Genomic DNA, 19,505 nt, shown 5'->3' with positions numbered 1-19,505 from the left:
AATGCTTCAAGTCACAAGCGGTGACCCTAGTTTGCCTGACCTTCCTGGTAGATAGGTGGGATGACACAGAGTCACTTGGACCTAAGGATGTCCTGAAAAGGCCCAGTGAGAATTCATGAAGCCTCCAGTGTGTACTCATTTTTTTGTTAGTGCTGGGCAAATGGACTGTTTGCAGAACACTATCTTAAAGCCAATTAACATCTTAGTGGTCAAAGAAATTTTCCACTTGCCTCTTGGATATCCAATCCTAGTCCTTGCAAAAGGAAATTTCAATGCCTACAAAAGCATAATGCTCAATATAGTACTGGAATTTAAACCTGAACTTCATTGTCAAAATGTAATATTGTCATCATCCTTTGCATTGTGGAATTATTTCTACTTTATAAAGAGTGTTCTATTTAGAGGCTATCTCATCTTCATAGGATTTAGTCATAGAAACAATTTCCAAACATAATTTATTAACCTCAATTTATACATAAAGTAACTGAGGTCCAGAAAAGTTGTTCAAGACCACACAAAAATGGTGAGCAGGGGCAGGCCTCGGACCCAGAGCCCTCCAACTCACTATCCAGGCAGGGAGATGAATGTGTCAACTGCAGTCATCTGACATCAAGGTAAGAGGGCGTGATTAATGGCTGTTTGCCAAGTGTCCACAGATCCTAGGAGAAAAACACATTATACAAGTGCAACATATTAAGCTAATTAGTACAAGGGAAATTCCTTGAAGATGGCATTTCAATCAGAAGCTCTCTTTAGAGTTCCCCAAACAGTAGGTGGCTCTGTAAAGCCAGTTTTTCCCGTGGTGCAGAAATCATAACCACAGTTTGGTCATGCATCTCGCTCAACACAGAGACCTGAACAGAATAAGAAACTGCTTTCAACTCACAGCGAGATGGGTTAGAGACTGAACATTTGCTCTAAACCTGCTTCACTGTAAATAAAACCAAGCTTTAACTCCAACTAAGGCTGGGTACTCTGGACAGGGGAGATAATGTAGAAAGAGTCGACGCCAATTTCCAGGAAAGATGGGGGCAAAGAAAGGAATGTTTATTGAATACCTACTGTGTGCTAGGCATTTTGCATGGATCCTAGCATTTCATACTCACCACATCTTATGAGGAAAGGATGATTGTATTCTTCTAAAGGACGAGGCAGTCTTGCAGAGGTTAACAAACGTGCTCTAGGTCACATGGGCAGTAAGTAGCAGGCTCCCGACCAACATCCAAGTACATCTGACCAAAAGTCCATGTTTTTTCCATTCTCAAGTCTAAGACAAGCCAGTCATTGAGATGACGCTGAGAAAGAACAGAATCACATCTTAGAGAGAACTTTACTTCTGGCCATAATTTTACACAGTAAGACCAGCTATATAACATATATGGATCCCAGTACAAAGTAAATATGCAGGACTCCTTGTTCAAAAATTATTAAGAATTTCAAGACAGTGACAGCAGAATATGAAATGAAAGATAGGGACCTGCTGAACACGAGGCCATGCACAACTGCACAGATTGTGTGGATACGAAGCTGGCGCTGCACCACTGAATCTGAAAGAGTGAACAAGTGAGAAGGCAAGAGTCTTGGAGTTGGGGATGAATCTGGAAATTCATCCTCTGAAACAACCTCTGTGTCGTCCACAAGAGCCTCATATCTCACCACGGACCTGTTCACACACGTGTGAGCACATGCGCGCGCGCGCACACACACACATTCACAGGCACACCTGCTGCCCAGGGGAACTCACAGATCAAGACTGATAAAAATTACATGGCAAGGCCCTGGGGGCAATTGTAATCCTTTTTCTAATCTCGGGAAGATTCGAAATAGCATCCCGGTGACACAGCGAATGAGAGAACATCACCCCTATTGCAGCTGTCACTTGTATCTGCAATCGGGTGAATTATAGAGATTAGCCACATCCAAGAAATACTGCACTTTTTGCATGGTTCTGTGCATGGCCTTTCTTAAGGTGGAATTGCTCAGGTTTATACTCAGCCGCAGGAGAAGGCTTAGGAAGGTCCGTGCTGCCACCCAGTGTTCAGATGCAGGTGCAGGAGAAACCGCTGAAGGCCTAGCTACTTCTGTAGGGGCTGGAGCCTTCCCAGAAGCCACATACAAGAATGCTGCAAAGCTTTCCTGGGCCTCAGGCAAGCTTATTTTAGAGGTCACATCCCGCATTACTTCAAAGATACTAAAATGCACCCACATCCCACACTAAATAAATTTACCTGTAACTAAGAGTTGAGTTGCTTTTGAGTTAGTTGGCATGTTTTGTAGACAGTAGTTAAACCTTGTTTGGTTTTCTTTTTGAATTATGGATCCAATGTGAGGGTTTTTGTGTGTGTGTGGTTGGGGGGAGGACTTTTTAACATTAGCTTGGTGCCTTTACTGGCCACTACAGTAGGTAGACAGGAAAGCAGAGGAAGGCCATAGAAGAGAAAACATTGGGGATATTTGTATCTGGTTGCCTCTGGGGATCAGCCCACTACAAGCACTAGTCTTTAGTTATGTCCATGTAAAGTAGCAGCCTTGGGCTGCTGAATTTATGTAGAAGAGTCAGAGGCAAACTGTGACCAGAATCTCTCACACCTTAGTACCAAGATTTTGTTTTTTATTTTATTTTAGTTTTATTTTTATTTTTTTGAGGTGGAGTCTTGCTCTGTCGCCCAAGCTGGAGTGCAGTGGCATAGTCTTGGCTCACTGCAACCTCCACCTCCCGGATTCAAGTGATTCTCCTGCCTCAGCTTCCTGAGTAGCTGGGATTACAGGCATGTACCACCACACTTGGCTAATTTTTGTATTTTTTGTAAAGATGGGGTTTCGCCATGTTGACCAGGCTGTTCTCGAACTCCTGACCTCAAGTGATCTGCCTGCCTCACCCTCCTAAAGTGCTGGGATTACAGGCGTGAGCCATCGTGCCTAGCCCCAAGATTTTATTTTAAAATAACGAAAACAAGAAACTCCTGGTGAGGTGTGCTGCCCAATGCAATTCCCAGAAAAGGTCCCTGTCCTCCCACAGCTCTGTGAGCTGCTGACAGGCAAGAAGCCAATGGTGAGTTTCATGCCCTTCCTTCCCTGAATCCCTTCTGGGGATGAAGAGAAGAGGGTGTGGAGAATGACTTTTAATTACATCAGACCATAAATGCTGAAACCCCTTGCACAGCTCTTGGAACAAAGACACAACATGCAAATATTAATCCCCTGCTTCTCCCGCCTGGATTGTGCCTGTGTTTAGCAGGGATGGGCAACTCCTTGGTGTAGGAGCACAGAGGCAAAACCAGGGTGTGCAAAGATAACCAGCTTCATTTAAATGAGGACAAACTGGAGCAGGAAAAGAAGCAGCAAATTCATGTTGGAAGAAGCTACAGAGGGCGTAGCTAGCTGCCTGCTCTCTCGCACAGCTGAAGGAAATCTATGTTGATCACCTTGTTACTTATGGATGAGTTTTATAATCCTGTACCTTTGTGGATTTAAGATTTCTGTAGATTTAGGGCAGGGTTTTATTCTACCAACTAGTCTTTCTTTTCCTCCCTCCCATTATGTGTTCTTCAAGCTCTTTAATTTTATCTGCACTGGCCGAGACCGTTTCCCCCATTAACTATTTGTGATCACAGTTTGCTGCAAGCCTGCTTGACTCAACTTATATCTAAGGATTATGGGGTCATGTGATTCAGAGTTGGGAGAGAATAGAATCCAGCTCCCTCCAAAACCAGAGTCTTCTTCCTAAGGCTCTTTCAGACCCTGCCTCAGTTCTACTTCTTGAACAAGGAGGTTGTCACTTTCTGAGGAAGGCTGCTTCCTTTCAGTGGTAAAGAAGCACATCTGCAAGAAAGTTCTTTCTTCTCCTATCCCTTTAAGATTTAAACCAAGATGAGTGAGTGATGCTGTGTCTGGGAGTAGGCATTTGACTCCTTTCTGCTACAGGACACCACTGGGAGTCCCACATGGCCTTGGTGGATTCCACAGGGAACTGGCAACATTCTTTGGAGAGACACCAAAACAACTAGCGCCACTCTATCCTCTCCAAATGCCTCCAAGGATCCCAGATTTTGTGAAAGGAGGTAGTCAAAGGACTCTAGGGACACCTGAGCCTAGAAGACAATGGACAACCTCTTTCTTACACTTGAGTCCGGGCTCAGTTCTGTTCTGAGATCCTGCAACTTTTCTTTGTAGACACCAGCCAATGGCACTCTTGAAACTTTTGGAAACAGGATCCTACAGAGACTTGTGTGCATATCTCCACAGACCAAGTATTAAACCACCACTTCAGCGCCATGGTTCTCTTAAATGTGGGTGAGTGGGTGTCCAAGTGCTGAAACCTCAATTCTAGGCTTCTGAAATCTAGAAGGAAAAACCATCCGAGTGAAGGAAAGAAGACAATTGCTTTAAACTCTACACCACCTGCACAAAAAGAAGAGAAGAAAATTAGAAAATTAGCCCTGAGTTTCTGCATCAGGTGGAAGGTCAGCTTCAGAGAGTAGCCTGTGGCTCTTGGAATTTGATCCGTCTATTCAAAAACAAGTGACTGTGGGCTGACTATCTCCCGGGCTTGGTAGTAAGTGCTAGGGATATAAGAATGAACAAAGTAAGCACAGATCCCTAGCATTCCCGAGTTTAAAGAGAAGGAAACAATTAAACAACTAAAAATATTCTTGAAACCAACTTTAAGGAGTAGTGATTCTTCATAAGGAGGATCTCTCAGTCTACTACTGATTATGCACATTCCCCAACTTTAACTAACTGTGGCCTAAGAAAGATCGTCCCTAAACCAAAAGCTCTTCCATGTCCTGCTCCTCCTCCACCCAGCAGAACCTGAGAGAGGGCAGTGATTTTACAGTCCTGAGAAACATGTTGTGCTTATTTTCTACTGCTGCTATAACAAATTGCCACAAACTTAGTCATACAAATTTATTCCCTTACAGTTCTTAGGTCAGAAGTCTCACTGGGAGTGGTGAGAGAAGGCATCCTTGTCTTGTACCGGTTTTCAAAGGGAATGCTTCCAGTTTTTGCCTATTCAGTATGATATTGGCTGTGGGTTTGTCATAAATAGCTCTTATTATTTTGAGATACATTCCATCAATACCTAGTTTATTGAAAGTTTTTAGCATGAAAAGCTGTTGAATTTTCTCAAAGGCCTTTTCTGCTTCTGTTGATATAATCATGTGGTTTTTGTCATTGGCTCTGTTTACGTGATGGATCACATTTATTGATTTGTGTATGTTGAGCCAGCCTTGCATCCCAGGGATGAAGCCAACTTGATCGTGGTCGATAACCTTTTTGATGTGCTGCTGGATTTGGTTTGTCAGTATTTTATCTAGAATTTTCGCATCAATGTTCATCAGGGATATTGGCCTAAAATTTACTTTTTTTGTTGTGTCTCTGCCAGGTTTGGTATCAGGATGATGCTGGCCTCATAAAATAAGTTAGGGAGGATTCCCTCTTTACCATGGAATACTATGCAGCCATTAAAAAAAACGATGGGCCGGGCGCGGTGGCTCAAGCCTGTAATCCCAGCACTTTGGGAGGCCGAGACGGGCGGATCACGAGGTCAGGAGATCGAGACCATCCTGGCTAACACGGTGAAACCCCGTCTCTACTAAAAAATACAAAAAACTAGCCAGGCGAGGTGGCGGGCGCCTGTAGTCCCAGCTACTCGGAGGCTGAGGCAGGAGAATGGCATAAACCCGGGAGGCGGAGCTTGCAGTGAGCTGAGAACCGGCCACTGCACTCCAGCCCGGGCGACAGAGTGAGACTCCGTCTCAAAAAAAAAAAAGAAAAAAGGATGAGTTCATGTCCTTTGCAGGGATGTGGATGAAGCTGGAAGCCATCATTCTCAGCAAATTAACACAAGAACAGAAAACCAAATACCACATGTTATCACTCATAAGTGGTTGTTGAACAACGAGAACACACAGACACAGGGAGGGGCATATTACACACCCAGTCCTATTGAGGTGTGGGGGGCTAGGGAAGGGATAGCATGAGGAGAAATACCTAATGTAGATGACAGGTTGATGGGTGCAGGAAACCACCATGGTATTTGCATACCTGTGTAACAAACCTGCATGTCCTAGAACATAAGTATTTTTAAAAAAAGAAGAAGATGTCTCACCAGGCTAAAATCAAGGTGTCAGCAGGGCTCTGTTGCATTCTGGAGGCTCTAGGGGAGAATCTGCTTCCTAGCTGTTTTTAGCTGCTGAAAGCTCCCTGCATTCCTAGGCTGGTGGCCTCTCCCTCCATCTTCAAAATTAGCAGGGTAACATCTAGCAGTGTAAATCTCTATGACTCTGACCCTCCCAACTCCTTCTTATAAGGACCACTGCCCTTATAAGTGGTCCTTATAACCACTTATAAGCCCACCCAGATGAACCAGGATCATCTCTCCATCTCAGGCTTTTTAACTTAACCACATTTTCAAAGCTCCTTTTGCCATGTCACCTCACATATTCACAGGTTTTAGTAATTAAGGTGAGGACATTTTGGAGAAGGGGCCATTATTCTGCCTATTAAGTGTGTCATTTGTTTTTTAAAACAAATAATCTATGTTCGCTATAGAAAAATTAGAAGACACAGAAAAGGTAAAAATTACAGACTACAGAAAATAACCACCTTCAAAATAGCTCCAGTTTGTTCTTTAAAAAAGAAAACCCGACTAAATATTCTCCAATGCACTTTTCTCACTTTATAATATAATATGATCATCCTTCCACATCAATAGATATAACCTTATGCATCAGCATTTTAATGACTGTACAGTGTTCTACTATAATACTGTATGAAAATTTTTGAACATGTAGGTTTACAGTTTCCTGTACACTCAAATAATGCTGTTATCAACAACCCTGCTCATGCATATTTGTACATTTGTCTGATATTTTCTGAAAGTGAGTTTCCAGAAAAGTACTTGCTGTGCCAGTAGCTGTGGCTCCTTTTAAGGCTTTCAATATCAATGGCCAAAGTTCCCTACAGAAAACTTGAGCCAATTCACATGCTCTTCTTCAGAGCTGGGAACTACTACCCCAGGAGCTCAGAACCCTGGACAGAATCAGACGTTCAGTCCTTTAACAAACTGATAAATAATTGAAATTCCATCTTTGTTTTAATTTGTATTTCTTTGATAGAGAGTAAGGTTGGACATTTTTCATATATTTATTTTCTACTTATAGTTCTTTTGTTACTTACCACTTTATGTCCTCTCTATATTAAAGTGCTTATATTTTTCTTCATTTTTAATAAATCTGTATGTTAACCCTCTGTCATACTTTCTGCAAACAATTTTCTCACTTCGGCATTTTAAAATTTTTATTGAGTTTGTATTGCACAGGGTTTCTATTTTTCTTGTAGTTAAGTCTGCCAATCTTTTTATTTAAAGTGTCTGCCTTGAGTTTCATGCTTAGTATTATGGCATCATGGTATCATGAGCCTCACTCACTCTAACATTATAGAAATAATCTCTGCTGGGGTTAGTCATCCATCTTGATTGTTTTGCCCAAAATATATGTTGGTCCATTTGCTACAAGGATTCTGTTAAAGCAGCCACTTGAAACATGAAGATGCAACTCCCTGCGAGGTTGACAACAGGTTCTAAATAACAAGCATATCATGTGGCTATGTGCAAAGCCTTGGCAGTGGTGTCTTTAACTGGGGTTATGAGCGAGGTCCTAATTCATTGTGCTTTTTAAACAGAGTAAGGAACCTTCAGAGAGAAAGGTCCTACCACCTCTTTCTATGCAGTTGTGATAAATATGACCCAGCTTGTGCTTTTCATGGTGGAACAGTTTATTTTAATTTTCCGTGTCATTTATTTCCCCAGCTCTTTGGATCACTGAGGTGTGGGCAGAGATTCTATGAGATGAGGTCCAGGCCCGTGGAGTTCTTGGCTCTGGCTGTGCAGCTCTAGGCTAAGGCCAATAGGAAAATGGGAGAGTCAAGGGTTTAGGAAAGTGGAACTTAAAGAAGTAACTGCAAATGACCTGTGGACTACTGCCCACTGCTCGGGGGCAGACATTTCTTTGTTCTTGTCTCATCTGGAGGGGTAGCTGTGGACTCACTCAGCATGTGTTTTCTGCTGAGTCTGGGCTGGTGAAGGAAAGCTAGACTGGCATGGAGGGGACTCTGCTTACCAAACAGGTTTTGCTGCACTGCAAAAACCTAGATTTAGAAATGAAAGTACTTCTATTTTTCTGAAAGTCTGAGTCCCAGAACTTTCCACTGAATAGAAGAATTGTATACAGAATTAACTTCCTCCCTGCCTAGGTCTGCAAATGTGGTTGTCCACTGGGGACAAAGCCCCATTACCAAGGACATCCCTCGTTAAGTAGGAAAGTGGACCTCCTTTTTAGTTCATTTTTCCAACAGGTGGTTATTGAAGGCCTGCTTCCACACCTTTGTTTATGCCGTTCCCTCTGCCCAGCATGCCTTCCTATGCACCCACTCCATAAGATTGTAATTTTCAAGCTCCAGCTCAAAATCTGCCTCTAACTTAAAGCCTTACTCAACATTTCTCCAACTTTTTCATCTCTTCTCCATCTTCCTCCTCTCAAGCCCACTTATACTAGTATTGTTTAGTGGCTTTCGAACCAAATGAACTTGGGTTTAAACTGATTATTCCACCTAATCCTTGGTACAACTAGAATTTGGGGGATATTGACTTAACAGCTTTGAGCTTCAGCTTCTACATCTAGAAGATGAAAAGACACTACCTTACAGAATGGTGTTGCTTTGTGGATTAGTTAAGATAATGCATGAGATGAGTAAGAGAAGGTCTCTGGCTTCCATGTGCTTATATTAACTGGTTAAAACCATAGCACAAGACAATATCACTGTCAGAAAAGGGACACAAAATGCTTCAGGAAAAAGAGGTCTTATAAACCTGGAGTGATCAGGAAAAGTTAATGGAAGCGAGAGCGTTAAGCCTCTTAAGGGGTAAAGTCTACCAGGTAAAGCTTGTGGGAAGGACAGGGTTGATTGAGGGAACTCTGTAAGCCAAACATAAAGAAGGAAAAATCAGACTGTGTCCAGAGAAAAGGAAATAGGTTTCAACACAACTGTCAACAAAATAGAATTGTTTTTAAATTTTAAAGGTTCAGAAACTAAAGATCTCTAAGCATAAATTGATATCATTAGAATTATTTTGAGAAAGATCAACTTAGTGATTGGATAAAGTTTAGAGGGTATTCACTAACCAGGTAAGAAGGAAATACAATCATCCACGTTGAAAAAACAAAACAGCAAAAAACCAGACTTAATTCTGGAGTCAATAAAATTACAACAAATTATCCAAATTACAACTTGACTGGATGTGAGGAAATGGATGAAATGGATGGAGATGTTAAAGAGAACTTGGAGTATGGTGGTATGGTGGGGGCATTAAAGAAAACATGAACCCTTAGAGAACCACTGTTTGACATGCTGGGATGGAGATCCCAGGAGAAGAAATAATCCAGTGGGAATTAGAAGCAGTAGAGGTTAGGAAAATGGTTGGCTCAAAGATAAAACTTTGGAGTTTATACACATAAATTAGTCAATGGGAATTATGTGGATGGATGAGATGTCCAAAATATAAAAGAAGACCAATGACAGAATCTTAAGTAATTTCTACAGTTTAGGGAGCAAGAAAAGGAAGTAAGACCAGGATAACACAATATCACATCCATATCTGCTTATGATATTTTTCCTTCATCTGCTATTTTTCCTTCATTCTATGAGGTTCACTTCATTTATTTACATTACCATTATTCTTCCAGGTATAACACAATACTAACATAAAGTAATTATTAATAGTTTGAATTCATTGAGCATGTACTGGGTGCCAGGCACCACCAAAAGTATTTTATGTATATTACCTCTTTCCCATAACCACATGATGCCAGTGCATTAATTATACCCATTCCATAGATAAGAATTCAGATTCAAGGAGGTTTAATGATTAGCCAAGCTTTAACACATAATAAACCAATCCAGGTTGTGTGACTCCAAAAATCAAATTCTAACTTCTTTGTCACACTGCCTTTAATGAGTCCCCAGTATCTTTGGGATAAGATGCAAAATCTTTGTCTTTAATTATTTATTTATTTATTTTGAGACAGAGTCTGGCTCTGTTGCCGAGGCTGGAGTACAGTGGTGTGATCTCAGTTCATTGCAACCTCCCCCTCCTGGGTTCAAGCGATTCTCCTGCCTCAGCCTCCCAAGAAGCTGGGATTATAGGTGCCCAACACCATGCCTGGTTAATTTTGTGTGTGTGTGTGTATTTTTAGTAAAAACAGCGTTTCACCATGTTGGTCAGGCTGGTCTTGAACTCCTCAGGTGATCCACCCACCTCACCCTCCCAAAGTGTTGGGATTACAGGCATGAGCCAGTGCGCCTGGCCAAAATCTTTGTTTTTTAAAGCCCTATGTGTGACCCCAGAAATACCGTATGTGAGAACCCTGCTATGTACTGCAGTGGTGAGTAGCAAATCTGGCCTCTGCTTTAACAGCACTTGTGCCTTTGGGCTAAGTGCTCAGCCTCCTGGGTCTTCGTTACCTCTTCTTCAGAACAGAGATGACACTTACCTTATAGGATCAGTATAAACGTTAAATAAGGAAGGCATGAGTAAAGTGCCTAGGAGCTTTTACTATTACTATTATTGCTGTTACTGATAGGCACTCTCCCACCTCCCTTGACAGCTCCCTCCTCACCATGGACCTAGTCTAAATTTCTGTCTGTGAATCTGAGTTCTCAGGTAGCATTCATCTGTGGTGTTTTTTAATTGAATGGACTGCCTATCACCAGGGAAGCAGCATTTTATAGTGGGGCTTAATAGTCATAGAATGTCAAAGGGCTTCCGATACTTGGGGAGAAAAAACTTGACCCACTCAAACTCGGTTAGATAAGCCATGCAGCTGATGAATGAGCCTGGCCCAAGCCCTCATTCCTCTCCTCTTTCTGATCTGCCTGCCTAACAATGTCAATACCCTGACTTCTGTTCCCTATGGGAGTGAGCAAGAAGCAGCAGGGGTACACCTCAGCTCCAACAGAATATGCCATCTGAGCAGACACTGTCCCCACACCGGCCAGCTCCTCCCCTTCCCCACCCCAAGCTGATGAATCGGGTTTGTTGACATTTGCGGCCTAGTCTCACGGACAAAGCTGAATTCCCTGAAGCCTGCTGTCTCCCAAGACCTTTCCCTTGAATGCTGCAGCATCTGCTCCTGACAAACCTCACTCCCATGTTCCACTTCCAAAAGGGGAAAGCATATGGGCTGCTATTTTCTGCCAAAAACTGATCAGAGAACAGAACTCAGTTCCCATAAAAATTGCACAGTACCTACTTCTCTTTCCTTGCTGACAATAAAAATGAAACTTGAGCTCAGGGAGCTATCTTTCAGGAAGGAAATATTTTTCATTCAGATCCAACTCCTAACTCCGTCATTTCTCACCTGATTGCCAAGGGAAAAGACTGTAAATAACTGAAATTATAATTTTGTTAATAATTGTATTTTATACACAATAATTTCTAGATATTTCCACTGAAATCCATTGATAATTTTAGAAACTTCCTTACAGAGGTGGAAAGGAATCCACAGTATTTTTTTTCTATTTTAATTACTCACTGAATACAATCTGAAAGTGTTTAATTATTAGATTTATGTCTCAAGATAAGTTCAATGGTAATTACAGGATGTCTTTTTCTATTCTAATTCCAAATAATTAAATCCCAAACACATTAGATCATTATGATTATAATTAGAATAAAGGTGTCTTACATTTGAAACCAAAGTTTGGCTTTTTGTTTAACCTTTTTTGTACCTCATCAAAGGGTAATGCCTCGGAAAGAAATCTGTTTCAATCTCTCTAATGCTGCTTTAAAAGAAAATTTAAAAAATTGTCTGCAGTAAGCCTTTTCCGTTGCAATATTGGCAGGGAGAAGTGAGCACTGAGCTTTCGGGTTGCTTGATGTTCCAAGGCATGCTGACTTTCCACTGCGATTTGTCATCCTCGGACACAGAGAGAACTCAGAAACCAGGCAGAAAGGTGACAAAGATGCAGCGGGAATATCAAGGCAATCAAGGGAGAGGATCCATAAAATAATCCATCACCTCCTCCCACCCCAATTGGTCAATAAATTTGGGGGTAACTTTTTCTGAGCTCCTCTACATTAAAGACAAATGGATGAAGATGGGCTGGGATTGGTTAGAGACCTTAGAGGAAGCCACAGAAATACTAGAAAATCTAAAGCAAAAATTCACAAACTAAAACCTCTGACTAAGGCTCCAAAGGTCTTTAGTGCTTGGGGCCAATAACTAATTGAAAGAAAATATGCCCATATTTTTGGTTGTATTGATAAGGCTGTTGAAACCCTTGCTAGGATGGCTCAAATAGTGTATGAAGTTAGCTTATCATCCTTCAGATGTCTTTGCACCGGGCTTTGGGATTTGGGAAGGGGTAAGGGTGATGCTTTGTGGTTTCAAGGAGGAGTTTCAGGATGAGAGTTCAGGAAGGAGAGGAGACACACAATTTTTTAAAGAATAAATAAACCCGTATGTCTTCCCCTGCCTGGTAGACAGGAGGAGAGCATTTGAAGGATAGGGAAGTGAGAGCCTGGGAGGAGGGAAGCAAAAAAGCTATAACGAGGAGGCCAGAGAGCAATCCTAATACTTAGAAAAATGTCACATTAAAACCTCAGCTGCCGGTGGCTGGAGGGAAAGGAGTTCCAGACAATAGCTTAGGGGACAAGTTGAATCTTGTGTTCATTCCTGTGGTTAAAACAAGTCTGTACGACCACAAGGAAAATTCCATTCTCTTCAGACCTTAACTCCCTGCTTACCTGAGCTGCAGAGACATTTTATTGAAAGGCCCCTTAGAGTGAGGACTGACAACTCACAAAGACCTGGTGGCCCTCATTTTTTAACCTTTCTTCTGTGCCCGCACCTTCACATCTTAAGAATTACCTCCTTTCCTTTGAGGGGCCTGATAACCACTTTGACTACAGCGTAAAGAATAAAGCAGGGTTCAGGAAAAGGACAAGCCCCCTCGACACCTTCCCCACTCTCCAACCACAACCTGCACTCATTTTCCAAACCCTGAGACCTGTAGACGGTAAAGAAAACTATTCACTAATTCAATAAATGTTTATTGAAGGCCTATTATGCTTCAAGCTCCATACTAGGCATTTACAGAAGGCAACCAAAATCAAGCTATTATGAGGAATGTCCAAGTCAGGAGGCCCAAGATATATGAGATTCCATATGCTGCTGATTGTATGACAGACACAGTAAATGTTGTACATTGTGACCACTGAACTCGGTTGTTTCCCTTCCTTTTTGGGGGTTTTCATGAGTCCAGCTGACAAGTGGGCTGTCTGCTCAAGTCAGTCCAGCCAAGCATTGCTCTTCCTCATCCAAAAATCCCAACATCTGCTCCTTTCTTTCCTCCCATACAAGCCTTAGGTCACCTTGCTCTGGTAACTCTCCTGTTGGAAGAAGGAGATTATCAATAATTGTCCTGAGTCCAGGGGAAGATGGAAAACAAGTTTCCTGTCTTAACTCGTTTGATTCCTAATTCAGAAAGTTCTGATGAACACACCTAGGAGAGGGAGAATCTACTCATGAAGGAATGGATGATGGTAAGATCAAGCATATCCCCACAGTGAGAAAAAAATAACATCAAGAGTATAATGCTGTAGGCCAGGCACAGTGGCTAACACCTGTAATTCCAGCACTTTGGGAGACCGAGGCAGACCATGAGGTCAGGAGATGGAGACCATCCTGTCCAACATGGTGAAACCCCATCTCTAGTAAAAATACAAAATTTGTCCAGGCAGGATGGCACATGCCTGTAATCCCAGCAACTCAGGAGGCTGAGGCAGGAGAATCGCTTGAACCAGGGAGTCAGAGGTTGCAGTGAGACAAGATCACACTACTGCACTCCAGCCTGGTGACAGAGCAAAACTCCGTCTCACAGAAAAAAAAAAAAAAAAAAGAAGAAGTATAATACTATAGAAAGGAGGTAAGTTTGAAAGACTGTGGCACTTAATGGAGATTATAACATATTTACAGTTGAACTGGGAAAGATCTGTGACTTGACATGTCCTCTGTGTTCATCTACAAAAGCTTTCCATACACCCCAACATGTGTTTCATAACACAGAAAGAGAGCTATAGGAACTGACCAGCGTCCTCAGGGAGCTTACAGCAGTGATGTGCTGGTAAATTTTAACAACCAATTTTTCAAGGGAAAAAAGTTCTGCTTTCTAGCTTTGGCCAGTTTCCATGGTGTAAATATTCCCACAATGGTTGATTTTTAGATACCAAGAAGATATCACTGAGAGAGGAGATGGGAAGACATGTGTATAGTCAGCTCTTGCTAGGTGGTAAGAGCTGGCTCCTGAACAACAGTGGCTTAAATTCTAGTATACTGATACAGATAAAGACAGGATACAAAGGCAGCACCTCCTGATCAATTGACTGATTGACATGGATGAAAAATCTGTAACCAAGACTCAAGGAGGAACATATTTTAATGGTAACAGAGCAAATGATGCTAGGTGAACAGTGTCTGACTGTATTGCCCCTTCTGGTTCCTCAGAAGCATAGAGAACCATGGGAAAACCTACAAAATCTTAGGAGAGAATCTGAATCAATCCTGCACCCTGCCTCTTAGAGAAAGGGAAACTGAGGCATGCAAATGTGAAGTGCTTTAGATTGTCTTTGCTTCACACATACCATTGTCATGGATAGTTTTGGTTTCCCTGTCATTGGGCTGGGGTATTGAGCAGAAATGTTGTCAATTAACTGCATGATTAAAAAAGGAAATCAGTCAGAATTCACTGGGGCTCTCCAAGCACCTGTAGAGGACAAGTGACTGTCTGTACAGCTGGTGGAGAGTGGGTGAAGGTACCACCAGCATGAAGGCACAGACTCTGTCTGAATTTGTTATTCAGTAACTTGCCCCAGACATAAGCCTTCCTGTAGAATAGAAACAAACTGAAAAATCTGCCAGGCTCTGGCTGGCTTAGCTTTTGAATCATTGGTGAGAAATAAGCTCTGTCTAGGAAGGGAAAAAAAAAATACATTCCCCTGGGAAGAACCCCAGCAGTAATTTTCTGGGCGGGAGAACCACTGCTGCATCTCTTGGGCAAATGTAATGGGATAGCAAAGTCTTTGGTGCTGAGGAAGCTCCAGCTCCTTTCTGCCTGTAATTCATGATCTCTGAGACAATTATGAGCAATGAAAAGGCATAAGTCAAAGGAACATCAAGCATAGCTAGATTTAGGAAAATAACCCATTACATTTAAATATCCATATATATTTAATCTGTGTTTAATAATGCAAGGAATGCATTAGTCAAGGCTTAGGCAGATTACACATTTACGTTAGTTACAGAACGGCCTGGCCCTCTGATGTTCCCCAGCCTTGGCGCCACAGGAATGAAAACTTCTGGAGGAATGGAGCGTGTCATTACAAACCCGGGGCACTGCAGAAATGCAAATGGAGAAATTGCAGAGGTCATCACAAAGTCAGGCTTGCTGCAGAAGATAGCACTGTGGGTGAACAGGAGATACTCAAAGCTCCAGCCTCTGGACTGATTTATTCCATTTGCTACCCTCTCGCAAGGCACTGCTGGGGGTAGGAAGTAATGTCATGGAGAAATAGAGGGACCAGAATTTCTATTCCAGCTGTTGTTTTATATCAGATTTTCTCTCCTGTGCTTGGACTTTAAGCCTAAATCACCAGATGGAGAATGGCTGCCCAGGCCCCTAGGCAACATAAGGACATGTCTCCAGTGGGCAATGCCTAGGCTCCAAAGCTCTTGCTACCATCTGGAGGGATGAAGCAGGTGAGTGTAGTCAGGGATGAAGGAGGAATGGCAAGCATGCCCAGCCTTTAGTGTAGTCATGTTCCTCCAAAAGCTGGAAAGGGAACCAGTGGGGACACGATGCAGTATCTGCCAAATACTGTCTAGGACCTAGAGAGAGGGAGTAAGAGGCTGTGCTGCCCAAAAAGCATAAGAAATCCTTCTGTTTGATTTGGCCATCACTCAATACAACAATCATAGATCCCCAAGCACTTTGCCCTTGTCATGACTGTCTTACTCCACTTGGGTAACTCATTCCCCAGACTCTAGAGTCCTGCTCTATGCTCTAAGTTACTCTCAACCTAAAGCAGTTTCAGGAACAAAGTTACAGCAAGAAAATATCTCAGAGGCCATCTAACTCAATCTTCTGATTTTACAGATAAGAAGATTGAGGCTCAGGGAAGCAAAGCAGCCCCTCCAAGTTTCCCCAACGAGTAAGTGGATAACCAGGATGAGGCCCAAGTCTCATTCCAGGGATCTGGCCATATAGAACACTACTCTTCCTATTGAGCACTGTATCACTTTGGTGGTCTGTAGTAAAAGGAAGGCAAGCATGCATTAAATGCCAGACACTTTGCTGAGAGCTTGAATATATATTATCTGTAAAAGATATAAAAATATATAAAATATATCTTTAAAATATATAAAAATAATAACCTACTCAGTAAAAGCTTACAGTCAAAAAGGAAGCTTAGCTCTAATTCTGGCTCTCCCACTTTTCAACTGTATGGGTTGGTCACTGCACTTTTCCAGGTGTCCCTCTGACCTGACATCTGTAGAGCCTCCCTACTTCATCCACTGAGTCACTGAATAGGTCTAGTCCGAAGCACAAGTGAAGGGATAAGGCAAAGGAAACCTAGATGGGGCAGCAAATGAACATGCCCCTCACTGATGCCTGGGAGAAACAGAACTGTGATGAAGTTGCAGATGTGGCCCAATCTATACTTTTTAGTAAGTCATGAAACACATCTGTTTTCCCATCTGTACTCTAGAACTACTCATCCTAACTCCATCCCTATAACTGTCATTCCTTGAGTCAAAACAAGCCAAGCTGTCCCAAGAAAAGGACAGCAAGGAGTATCTCCCTAGTTTGTTTCAGGCTTCCTTTCAACAATTGATTCCCTCAAGATTCAAACTATTAAATATCTGAAGTCTAATCTCACACAAGGCTCCTGCCTGGGAGGGAAAGTCAAATTACCTCTTAGTGTCTCTTTAGGTTAAGCACAACTTTGAGGAGCAGGCTCATCCTAGCAGTTGGAACTTGGAAAAAAACATGAGCTGTGACTCACCAGTCCTTTTGAGCCAAGTATTTTGAATTTGCTCAGGGCAGGAAAATGGCCAGGAGGGTGGGATGGGAAGGGGAGGGGAGGACTCATATGGCTAAGAACTATCTGACTCTGTTCCAAAAAGGCAAGTACAGGGGAGACTCTCAGAGCATATGCTCCTGTTCCTGTTGTTTCACTGCCAGGAGTCTCCTAAATCACTGTGAAATGGTTGCTTTCTGCCTACCTCGATCATGTATTATGGAGCATTAATAAATAATGGAAGGTTGTAGGACCAAAAGGCGGGAAAACCCAAAGGGAAGGTGATGGAGAGGCATTATTTAACAAGTAAATGAAAGAAGCTATTAAATCATAGTTAAATTATGCTGGCACTGGCAAAAAAAAAAAAAAAAAAAAAGAGAAAGGATTTCCCACTGCAAAATGCTTTCAATAAAATATTGAAAGTTCTCTCCTGACTGACCAAGACATCTTCCAATCATAAGGATAAGGATTCCGTGACCTGTGGCTCCCATTAGATACTGAACTTGGGTAGGGTCTCTGAAGACAGAGAGTTTCAAGGTTCTTCTCAGCACACGGCTTCCCTAGGATGGGTCACATTAACTATTAAATGCCCCATCTGTGATGTAGCAGTTGCTAGGAACCTCCATAGCCAGTTCATGAATTCTATGCCTATTTCTCCATTGAGTCCCTGGTGCACAATTAGGGGGTCCCACCTAAGGGAAGGAGAAATTGAGGTTTCCAAAGTTGTGACTTAAAAATAACCCTTTGACTGTATGTACAAGCTTATGCTTTCTCAAGTACCATCACATCTATTAACAATTTTGCATTTGCTACCACCTATCAGGTAGCAGGGGAACTCTTTCAGAGGGAAGTCATATCTTGTTCACCTTTGTGTGCCCCAAGCCTAAAAAAAATGCACCTTTAATAAATATTGAATTGGATGGATAGATGGATGAATGGATGTGGGTGGGGGCAGGGTGAATGAATGAATACTCACAGCTGAGATGCTCAGAGAGGTTAAGTGACTTGCCTGGGACTGAACTACATAGTGTCAGTGTAGTAGCCAGTAGCCAGGCTTTCAGAATCTCAACCCTGTGCTCTTTCAACACACCATGATGTCTCTCTTCAAGATCACATAGTAAACTGGATCAAAGCCAGTATATGGGATCCCTGTAATTCCACACAAGTGAAAAGCAGGCACATTTTTCTCTGCTGGGATTGTAATTTTGACTGTGGCACAGAATGACGTTCAGCATTTGAAGGACCTTTAGGGTCTCCACATCTGAAGAAAGTTTTTGGAATTCCCTGGCGGAAGATCCACACAAAAGCCAGGACGCTGTGCAATGAGGCTGTTTTGGTTTTTTTGTTTGTTTGTTTGTTTTTTTCAGGGATGTTTGCTTTGGTCTTGGCAAAAAAACTTGCTGCCATTCAATTTCTCAGACATGCTGGGGCCTCAAGCGCCAGTGGGAGAAGCATATGTACCAACACGCCAGAGGAATATAGTCACAGCAGAGTAGAGTTGTTTGGACAGGCAGGCTTAGTGGTCTGACAAGGTATGCAAGACACCCACCCTACTCTGCAGTTTAAGAAGGAGCTACTTAGCAAACATATTGGGTGGCTAGGGAATAAGTGTATCCAGATCCCTGAAGAGACAGAATCAATAAGTTGTGTGTATATATACGTTTATATATACACTTATATGTGTGTGTGTATATGTGTGTGTATGTATGTATATACAGAGAGAGAGAAAAAAAATTTATTTTAAGGAATTAGTTCATGTAATTAGGAGGCTGGCAAATCCCAAATCTGCAAGGTAGAAGAGCAGGTACAGAGATTGGTTGGTAAATCTTTCAAGACAGTGAAAGGGCCTCAAAACCTCTCTCCAGGAAGTAGCGACTCAGCCAAAATATACTTGCTTAGAAGAATCGTCAAACCAGGAAAGAAGACAAGAAGTTCACTTTAGGGGGTGGCTCTCACTAGCAGGAAGTATGATATAGCAGGAAGGGGCCATACACTTGGCTGTGGAATCAGAGAGAACCAGGCCCCACCACTTACAACTTTCTACTTATGTAATGTGAAGCAAGTAACTTAACCTCTTTGAGCCTCGCTTTCTTCCTCTTTTAAATGGGAATGGTCAATTAGTATTCGATTCAGCTATGAGTAATAAAAACTCTAAAACCCCGAGTGACTTAAAACATTAAAGAGGGTAAAAATAATCTGGATGCAAGAGGTTCTGGACGAGTATGGGGACTGAACAAATCTTCGAGGATCCAGGTTCCTTTTATCTGGCTATTCTATCTTTCTCCAATGTGTGCTCAAGATGGCAGCAAGCTCCAGACTCTTTGTCCAAACTCCCACCAGCAGGAAGGCAAAGCATGCATCACCC

General features: G+C 42.3%; 1 long non-coding RNA gene across 1 annotated transcript in view; it reads right to left on the bottom strand.

Annotated features, from left to right (window-relative positions):
• Window positions 1-438: 438 nt before the first annotated feature.
• LOC115899218 overlaps window positions 439-19,505 on the bottom strand; it is a 43,454-nt gene continuing 24,387 nt past the window's right edge. The window contains exons 2-3 of the long non-coding RNA XR_004058928.1: window positions 1,107-1,295; window positions 439-659 (exon numbers count right to left, since the gene is read on the bottom strand). This is a non-coding gene — a long non-coding RNA (uncharacterized LOC115899218). The remainder of the gene's footprint in view (window positions 660-1,106; window positions 1,296-19,505) is intronic.

The sequence above is a fragment of the Rhinopithecus roxellana genome, chromosome 8 (assembly GCF_007565055.1).
Source record: "Rhinopithecus roxellana isolate Shanxi Qingling chromosome 8, ASM756505v1, whole genome shotgun sequence".
Taxonomy (NCBI): domain Eukaryota; kingdom Metazoa; phylum Chordata; class Mammalia; order Primates; family Cercopithecidae; genus Rhinopithecus; species Rhinopithecus roxellana.
This window is presented reverse-complemented; position numbering and strand designations above follow the sequence as displayed.